General features: G+C 45.5%; 1 long non-coding RNA gene across 1 annotated transcript; it reads left to right on the top strand.

Annotated features, from left to right (window-relative positions):
* Positions 1-532: 532 nt before the first annotated feature.
* LOC126335230 (uncharacterized) lies at positions 533-1,319 on the top strand. Its single transcript, XR_007564827.1, has 3 exons — positions 533-666; positions 825-935; positions 1,114-1,319. It is a non-coding gene; the product is annotated as an uncharacterized LOC126335230 (long non-coding RNA).
* The last annotated feature ends 8,950 nt before the right edge of the window (positions 1,320-10,269 follow it).

Genomic DNA, 10,269 nt, shown 5'->3' with positions numbered 1-10,269 from the left:
CTCAAAGTTGGTAGGAGGAGTAGATGGAGGGGAGGAGGGGTTACAGTAGTTACTCGGATATGAAGAGGCTTTTACAGGATAGAGTACCATCGAGAGCTGCATCAAAGCAGTCTTTGGACTGAGGACCCAAACAACAACAATCTACTCTTATTTGAATCTGCTTACTTCTTTAGTCAATGGTTATAAGTAAACTTTCGCTACTTGAGTCAATGTGGGCAGAAAACTACTTACTGTTTGGAGGCCCAGATTTATAGGAACGATGTCTGTAGGCTGCAGGATATGCGTTGTTAGTAGTGTTAGTATCATGACTTGCCGCTAGGTGCCGTTACTGGTACGGCAACATACGGTTGACACGCAAAGCATCAGTGTGCATTAGTGATGGGCTAAACTGCGATTTTCCGATATCAGTGATTTCTGTGAAATGCTACTTTTCAGTATCTGCTATTCTTAACTGTGATTTGTAGCAGTTAAGAGTCGCAGTTGAGGAACGTAGGTCACGTATCCCTCTGCCACTACTATTTCTGCGATTTCTGCTACTTCTGCGATTTCTGTGACTTCTGCTACTTCTGCGATTTCTGTGACTTCTGCGATTTCTGCGACTTACCACCGTATGAAAAAGTTACATCTGCCCACACAGAAAATTGCATCTCAACAAATCTGTCATTGGTAAGTAAGTTTTACGTTTGTTCTTCCCATGGCTTTAATTATGTATTAAAGAAACAACTGTGAAAATATTAATAGTGTAATTAATATGTAAGTAGGCATACAGTATCGTAATAGTTCGTGTTTAGAAAATGAATTCTAACATATTGTTATGTTCATAGGTACCCGAACTACATTTCAGTCACTCAGTAAATTGATAACTCAAAATATCTTTGTCAACAGATCTGGAGAAATTGCCACTGCGTCTTTAGACCGTTTTCGTCAGACGAGAGGTTAGTTTCTAAGTGATTCGATGGGCTGAATTACTTCAGTGAGATCGTTCTTGCAAATGTGAAATATACCCCATTCAGTGGCTTTCATTACAGCAAATATTAGCAATCTACTCTGTCAATTATATTGCTTGTAATTAGTGACAGCAAAAATTGTTTAATAATCCTTGTGATTTTGCAGACACAGTTCTGACTCTTGATTACTGGTTGCTGTACGTATCTATCCACATCAAGGCTATTGAGAGAGACTCGTGAAGATTCAAGACAGCTCTTAGAGGATTTGCAGTTTAAAAGTGACATAATTGTGAAATAAGTGTGCAGATGAGTGATTAAACTGTGTTTTATTGAAGTTGTTATGCGATTTTAAAGGAATAATAAATGTTAAATACAGTGATTGAATAATGAAAATCTCATTTTCCATATGTTTAAGCCTTCCTATACCCATAATTTTCCGCCACATATTTACTGGTAAACACTAGTTGAAGAGTGACATGCCGCCGCCCCCTCCCCCCTTCACCACAATCTTGGTGTGACTCTGACCTGTAACATAGCCCGAGGTATAGAATATGCATTTTGAGGCTGTTGATATGAAAGTGGGAAGTACAGATCTTCCAGTTAAATCAGGAATAGCTTAAGTGCAGTACTTGGAAGTAACACAGGAAAAGCTTACTTACGTAGGCGGTTGTAGCGTCGGCAAAAAGTTCGTGTGTGTGAAGTTGCCATGTAGAACACCAGGGGCAAAACATTTATCCCGAGTCTTGAACTGTGCCGGAATAAAAGTGAGGCATTCATATGACTCAATAATGCTGTTTTCATTTCACTACACTTACACAGATGTCTGAGTTCTGCTGTGTTAACATTGCAAAGTCCTGTAGACATGTGGAGTATTAACCAAAATTGTCATATTGGAAGCAGAATCACATTTGTTACGTTACTTGATATTTTCAGGAGAAAAAGGCAATGTTGCTTCTTATTAATATAATACATTCAGAGTCACAGCTGTGTTTGACCAATCATAACTGATGCTGAATGTGCATGTCGTCATATAATGTGAAGGGCTTATTTCAATAGTGGTACAAGTCCATTACCTCCACTTTCCTGTCTATAATGCTTCTGAAATTAATGATTCAAACAAACATTAATAATGGTTCATTTCTAGCAAGAAGCCATATGCTTGAATATTTCTGGTATCTCAACTGTAGATTTTGCAGCGCTCATTTAACTTTACGACTCCGCATCTCAAAATGAACAAAAATGGATCTGTACCACTAATGAAATAAGTCCTTCATACGCACACACAGCACACCGATCTCGTGAGGCACAAGGCTCTTATAACGAAGTACGTACGTCGTTCAACAGATGGCACTAGGAAAAGAATGTTAACTGCGCTATTTAGTTGCTACTTGTGACTCTTAGTTGCGATTTGTCACGGAAATCGCAGTTTGACTCGGTAGCGAATAGCATAGTATGAGCTTTGCTCAACAGATGGCACTGTTAACTGCGCTTTTTAGTTGCTACTTGCGACTCTTAGTTGCGACTTGTCACGGAAATCGCAGTTAGACACGATAGCGTGTCGCAGAGATGAGCGTAGTACAAACTTTGGCCAACAGATGGCACTGTTAACTGCGCTTTTTAGTTGCTACTTGCGACTGTTAGTTGCGAATTGTCACTGAAATCGCAGAAAGCAGTATGGAATTCGGCCAACAGATGGCTCACGGCGTTTATTGTGAAACGCTACTTGCGACTGCTAACTGTGACTGAAATCGCAGTTAGATTTTGTAAAGTTGTTACTGTGATATCTGTGACTTCTCAATCACTGTGATTTCTAACAGATACGCGATTTCCTGCCCACCACTAGTGTGCATTATAGTTGCCGATAGTCAACAGTATCTGGACAAGGTGAGCAGGGCGTTACTTGTAAAGCTGTTTTATCCAAACAATAGCACCAGTGCCGCTGCACTTCCCAAGCATCGACTCGTTAAAGGAAGGAGTGGACTTCTTTCCACACCTGGGTTGAAGAACATGGTTCGAAAGTCCCAATTAACGGGCGATATGGGAGTTACTCCTGGGAGAAGTCGACAGCGAGTTGCGCCACAAACTGTTGAAGTAGTTACTGTTGGTATGCCTAAGAATGCTGGATGCAATGTGCAATCTTCAAAAGCGCACGAGTTGTTTCACGACAGCTGAACATTCCAGGGTCCACCGTTCGGAAAGTGTTGCGAACAGTTGTGCAATAGTATCTTTACTGCGCCTCCATACTGTTGTCATGCATGCCCACATTCACCAACGTTTGAAACCTGGAACGTAAATCTGGAACGCAGTTAACAAATGTGCCCCTCTCGTGTGGAAATTATAATGTATTTCTTTCAATGGCTTATTCCTTATTTGTCCTCCGCGCTTCCTTAAAAATGTTTCCACGAAGTTTCATTGTCCTCAGATCACTCGTTTTTCATGGGGCCCCCCCTCTCAAGTAGAGAAAGTTTAATTACAACCACCCTATAGATAGCTCTTCTTCCTCGTCTTTCAACCGCCCCCCCCCCCCCCACTCCCTCTCCACGCCCATCTAAATTCTTCTTTAGAACCACATTTCAAAAACTACTGTTTTGCATAAACTGTTTAGAGGTTACACTCCAAACAAATATCTTCCCAACACTTAAATTTATATTAGATGTTAAGAAGTTTCTCTTTTTCAGAAATGCTTTTGTTGCTACAGCCAGTCTGAAGTTTTTGTCCTCTGTACTTCGCCCACTGTCTGTCATTTTGATGCCCAAACAGTAAAACTCAGCTACTCTTTTTTCTCCTCTTGCAAATACAAGTGAATTTGTCATTTTCTGTTCTAATTCCCTCAGCACATGCCGGTATGATCGAAATACATTCCATTGTTCTCGTTTTGCTTTTGTTAATACTCATCTTATAATCTCTTTTCAAGGCACTATGTATTCTGTTCAGCTGCTCATCCAAATCTCTGGCAGAATGACAATGTCATCAGTAAACCTCAAACTTTTCTTTCCTCTTCTTGAACGTTAACCCAGTTTCCAAATTTCTCCCTGGTTTCCTATACTGCCTGCTCAATACACAGATTCAATAATATGGGGGAGACACTACAATCCTGTCTCGCTCCCTTCCCAACCACTGCTTCCCTTTCATGCCCCTCGACTCTCATAACTATTTTCAGGTTTCTTCAAAAAAGAAAAAAAATATAGTTCAAATGGCCCTGAGCACTATGGGACTTAGCTGCTGAGGTCATCAGTCCCCTAGGACTTAGAACTACTTAAACCTAACTAACCTAAGGACATCACACATATCCATGCCCGAGGCAGGATCCGAACCTGCGACCGTAGCGGTCGCGCGGTTCCAGACTGAAGCGCCTAGAACCGCTCATCCATACCGGCCGGCCCTAACCTTTCGCTCCATGTATTTTATCGCAGCTACCTTCAGAATTTCAAGGAGTGCCTTCCAGTCAACATTCTCACAAACTTTCTCTAAATATATAAATGCAATAATTGTAGGTGTGCCTTTCTTCAGTCAGTATTTCCTCGTGTGTCGCTACCCGAAATTATTTTCCCAGAGGTCTGTCACTGGCAGTGTTTGTACTCTTCTAATAGTAATGCATGTTAGCACAAGGGGCAGTCAAATGAAAAACGAACGCTAGCCACAACGAAACCGTGGAATGGTTTCATTCATAATTAATCATCAGAGGCGTTAAGACATTTATCCGTATGAGGGACGAAACGATCGTTTCCTGTTTCTTAGAACGCGTTCGACCGCTGACGGACCAACAACCGTACCCACTCTTACACTACTTATCAGACTGAAACCGACGTCCACGCGTTTCTTCTTTGAGGTCGCCAAAGATGGGAAAATCACACCGTTAAAGATCCAGGCTACAGGGAGGATGTTGCAGGGTTGCCAAACCAAATCACTGAAGCGTAGCCTTCGAACGATTGGCAGTGTGGGGTCGGGCGTTATCGTGCTACATGATGATTCCAGCTGACAGCATTGCTGGGCGTTTTGACTTCATAACGGGTCGCATTTTCTGCGAAGTGTCTTCATAGCGGTAAACATAGATTGTCGTTCCAGGTCGAGGGACTGGACGAGCAGAGAGCCCCTGCTGTCGAAGAAGGAGGTCATCATGACGTTACCGGAACGTGTGAATAGCTTTAGATTTCTTTGGTGGGGGAAATGTGGGTTGGCTTTGCCGTTTGCCTTCGGGATGTCAGACGGGATCATCCTGGCCAAAATAACGCCCGTCCCCACGCTGCCAATCGGACTAAGGTTACACTTCAGCGATCTGGTTGAGAAACACTGCAACTTGCTCCGTACAGCTTGCATCTTCCACCGTGTGTCTTTATCAGCCTGAAGAAAGATATGCGTGAACTTCGGTTTCAGTCGGACGAGGAAATGCTAGAAGGGGTGTAGTTGTGGAGCTGTCAGCGGCCGCTCTCGTTCTACGAAACAGGGATTGATCGTTTCATTTCCCAGCGGGACAAATGTCTTAACGCTTGTGGTGATTACTTTTGGATGGAACCATTTCGTTGTGGCGCGTGTTCGATTTTATTTGACAGACACTCATATTTTATTAAACTGACGGTTCGGTAATATTCACACCTGCCAGCATCTAACTTCTGTGAAATTGGAATTATTACATTCTTCTCAGTGAAGCTGAGAAAAAACACTAGCCCATTTGTTAAAGCTGCGGAGCAACTTATTCGGTCAACCCTGCACAGTTACCTGTCGAGGCACACCGTAAAAAAAAGGAAGAACAAAAAAAAGGGGGGGGGGGGGGAAGAGATGCTAGCTTTAACTTTCCTGTACATGGACACAACACGGTAGAATTTGGTATAGGTAGCGCCTCGAAAATGTTTTCCTCACAAGGGAACCTCCCCATCGCACCCCCCTCAGACTTAGTTATAAGTTGGCACAGTGGATAGGCCATGAAAAACTGAACACAGATCAGTCGAGAAAACAGGAAGAAGTTATGTGGAAATATGAAAAAAAAGCAAAATATACAAACTGAGTAGTCCATGTGCAACATAGGCAACATAAAGGACACTGTGAGCTCAGGAGCGCCGTGGTTCCGTGGTTAGCGTGAGCAGCTGCGGAAAGAGAGGTCCTTGGTTCAAGTATTCCCTCGAGTGAAAAGTTTATTTTCGTAAAAGTTATGATCTGTTCGTTCGTTCATTGACGTTTCAGTTCACTGTAATAAGTTTAGTGTCTGTGTTTTGCGACCGCACCGCAAAACCGTGCGATTAGTAAACGAAAGGACGTGCCTCTCCAGTTGATCGCAAGGTCATAGGCCAACCGATTCCTCCACAGGAAAATACGTCATATACACTCCTGGAAATTGAAATAAGAACACCGTGAATTCATTGTCCCAGGAAGGGGAAACTTTATTGACACATTCCTGGGGTCAGATACATCACATGATCACACTGACAGAACCACAGGCACATAGACACAGGCAACAGAGCATGCACAATGTCGGCACTAGTACAGCGTATATCCACCTTTCGCAGCAATGCAAGCTGCTATTCTCCCATGGAGACGATCGTAGAGAACGGCTTGCCATGCCATTTCCACCTGGCACCTCAGTTGGACCAGCGTTCGTGCTGGACGTGCAGACCGCGTGAGACGACGCTTCATCCAGTCCCAAACATGCTCAATGGGGGACAGATCCGGAGATCTTGCTGGCCAGGGTAGTTGACTTACACCTTCTAGAGCACGTTGGGTGGCACGGGATACATGCGGACGTGCATTGTCCTGTTGGAACAGCAAGTTCCCTTGCCGGTCTAGGAATGGTAGAACGATGGGTTCGATGACGGTTTGGATGTACCGTGCACTATTCAATGTCCCCTCGACGATCACCAGAGGTGTACGGCCAGTGTAGGAGATCGCTCCCCACACCATGATGCTGGGTGTTGGCCCTGTGTGCCTCGGTAGTATGCAGTCCTGATTGTGGCGCTCACCTGCACGGCGCCAAACACGCATACGACCATCATTGGCACCAAGACAGAAGCGACACTCATCGCTGAAGACGACAAGTCTCCATTCGTCCCTCCATTCACGCCTGTCGCGACACTACTGGAGGCGGGCTGCACGATGTTGGGGCGTGAGCGGAAGACGGCCTAACGGTGTGCGGGACCGTAGCCCAGCTTCATGGAGACGGTTGCGAATGGTCCTCGCCGATACCCCAGGAGCAACAGTGTCCCTAATTTGCTGGGAAGTGGCGGTGCGGTCCCCTACGGCACTGCGTAGGATCCTACGGTCTTGGCGTGCATCCATGCGTTGCTGCGGTCCGGTCCCAGGTCGACGGGCACGTGCACCTTCCGCCGACCACTGGCGACAACATCGATGTACTGTGGAGACCTCACGCCCCACGTGTTGAGCAATTCGGCGGTATGTCCACCCGGCCTCCCGCATGCCCACTATACGCCCTCGCTCAAAGTCCGTGAACTGCACATACGGTTCACGTCCACGCTGTCGCGGCATGCTACCAGTGTTAAAGACTGCGATGGAGCTCCGTATGCCAAGGCAAAGTGGCTGACACTGACGGCGGCGGTGCACAAATGCTGCGCAGCTAGCGCCATTCGACGGCCAACACCGCGGTTCCTGGTGTGTCCGCTGTGCCGTGCGTGTGATCATTGCTTGTACAGCCCTCTCGCAGTGTCCGGAGCAAGTATGGTGGGTCTGACACACCGGTGTCAATGTGTTCTTTTTTCCATTTCCAGGAGTGTATATTCTATACGACACTGGTAACGGCATGTGCGTCACATGACAGGAATAAGTTGTCGACCCACCTAACTAGTACACTTGGCGAATCGGTTTACCTTGCCCAATTTAGGTTTTCTTGTGGATGTGATAATCACTCCCAAACAATTGATGAAAACATAAGAGTGTGTCACATAAACTGCAACAAATGAATACAACAGATTCACAGTCGCACAGTTTTCCCTGTGCTCTGACAAAACATGTTTTTAACGGTTTTTAACGTTTTCAAATTTTTCCTGGAGTAGACTGTCAAATCCTCCATATGTCCAAGCCAATCTGAACATGTCCTGGAATTTTGTATAGCGAAGTTGATTATGTGTGAGTGCCTGAAATTTGATAATTGTCTGAAAATAAAAAAAAATGTTTCTTTCACTCGAGGGAAGACTTGAACAAAGGACCTCCCACTCCGCAGCTGCTCACGTTCACCACGGGACCACGGTGCTCCAGAGCTCACACTATCCTTGATGTTGCATATCTTGCGCATGGACTACTCAGTTTGTATATTTTGCTTATTTTTTCATAGTTCCACACAACTTCTTCCTGTTTTCTCGATTGATCTGTGTTCAGTGTTTCAAGGCCTATCCACTGTGCCAACTTATAAATCTGAGGGGGGTGCGATGGGAAGGTTCCCTTGTCAGTACCTTTTTAACTGAGAACAGCTATTGTTCGTCGAACCCAAAAACTCATGCTATTACAGGCACATTATTTGACTTCTGAATCACAATTAACAGTTTTTAAAGGTATCGCTTGTCAGCGATTCTGTTGTTTCGAGATGGGTACTGTTACTTCATACCTATAGCTGCTGTTTCTCCGCCCTTATGGGGGAGAGGGGGACGGGGGGTAGTCAGGGTAAGGCTCAAGCTGTTCCCCTCTCCCCCATTCCCCCGTCCAACCGTCAGCACAGACAAGTTTTTTTTTATGGCGCTGTAACACAAAGAAACCCTAATCCACGCAGCTGCTGAAACGACTGTACTTCATTCACCCCAGCTGAAGCGCAGTACATTGCTAATCAAATACACTACTGGCCATTAAAATTACTACACCAAGAAGCAATAGAAGAAATGCTGATGATAAACGGGTATTCATTGGACAAATATATTCTGATATGTGATTACATTTTCACGCAATTTGGGTGCATAGATCCTGAGAAATCAGTACCCAGAACAACCATCTCTGGCCGTAATAACGGCCTTGATACGCCTGGGCATTGAGTCAAACAGAGCTTGGATGGCGTGTACAGGTGCAGCTGCCCATGCAGCTTCAACACGATACCACAGTTCATCAACAGTAGTGACTGGCGTATTGTGATGAGCCAGTTGCTCGGCCACCATTGACCAGACGTTTTCATTTGGTGAGAGATCTGGAGAATGTGCTGGCCAGGGCAGCAGTCGAACATTTTCTGTATCCACAAAGGCCCGTACAGGACCTGCAACGTGCGGTCGTGGATTATCCTTCTGAAATGTGGGGTTTCGCAGGTATCGAATGAAGGGTAGAGCCACGGGTCGTAACAGATCTGAAATGTAACGTCCACTGTTCAAAGTGCCGTCAATGCCAACAAGAGGTGACGGAGACGTGTAAACAATGGCACCCCGCACCATCACGCCGGGTGATACGCCAGTGTGGCGATGACGAATGCACGCTTCCAATGTGCGTTCACCGCGATGTCGCCAAACTCGGATGTGACCATCATGATTAAACAGAGCCTGGATTTGTCCGAAATAAAGACGTTTTTCCAGTCGTGCACCCAGGTTCGTCGTTGAGTACACCATCATAGGCGCTCCTGTCTGCGATGCAGCGTCAAGGGCAACGGCAGCCATGGTCTCCGAGCTGATAGTCCATGCTGCTGCAAACGTCGTCGAACTGTTCCTGCAGATGGTTGTCTTGCAAACGGCCCCATCTGACGACTCGGGGATCGACACGTGCTGCACGATCCATTACAGCCACGGGGATAAGATGCCTGTCATCTCGACTGCTAGTGATACAAGGCCGTTGGGATCCAGCACGGCGTTCCGTATTACCCTCCTGAAGCCACCGCTCCCATATTCTGCTAACAGTCGTTGGATCTCGACCAACGCGAGCAGCAATGTCGCGATACGATAAACCGCAACCGGGATAGGCTACAATCCGATCTTTATCAAAGTCGGAAACGTGATGGTACGCATTTCTCCTCCTTACACGAGGCAGCACAACAACGTTTCACCAGGCAACGCCGGTCAACTGTTGTTTGTGTATAAGAAATCGGTTGGAAACTTTCCTCATGTCAGCACGTTGTATGTGTCGCCACCGGCGCCAACCTCGTGTGAATGCTCTGACAAGCTAATCATTTGCATATCACATTATCTTCCGGTTAAATTTCGCGTCTGTAGCACGTCATCTTCGTGGTGTAGCAATTTTAATGGCCAGTAGTGTAGCTATCTTGACGGAGAATTTCACAGCATAGAGAAGCGTAATCTTGCGCGATGCAGGCACGAATAAATCGAGTAACCTCGATTTTAAATGCATTTTACATAATTTATTATGAGATCTAGGAAATAGTTATATCATCAAATTTACCTCCTCGAGAACAGAA

Source organism: Schistocerca gregaria, chromosome 2 (genome assembly GCF_023897955.1).
Source record: "Schistocerca gregaria isolate iqSchGreg1 chromosome 2, iqSchGreg1.2, whole genome shotgun sequence".
Lineage (NCBI taxonomy): Eukaryota > Metazoa > Arthropoda > Insecta > Orthoptera > Acrididae > Schistocerca > Schistocerca gregaria.
Note: the sequence above shows the minus strand (reverse complement) of the source record. Positions and strands in the feature narration are given on the sequence as shown.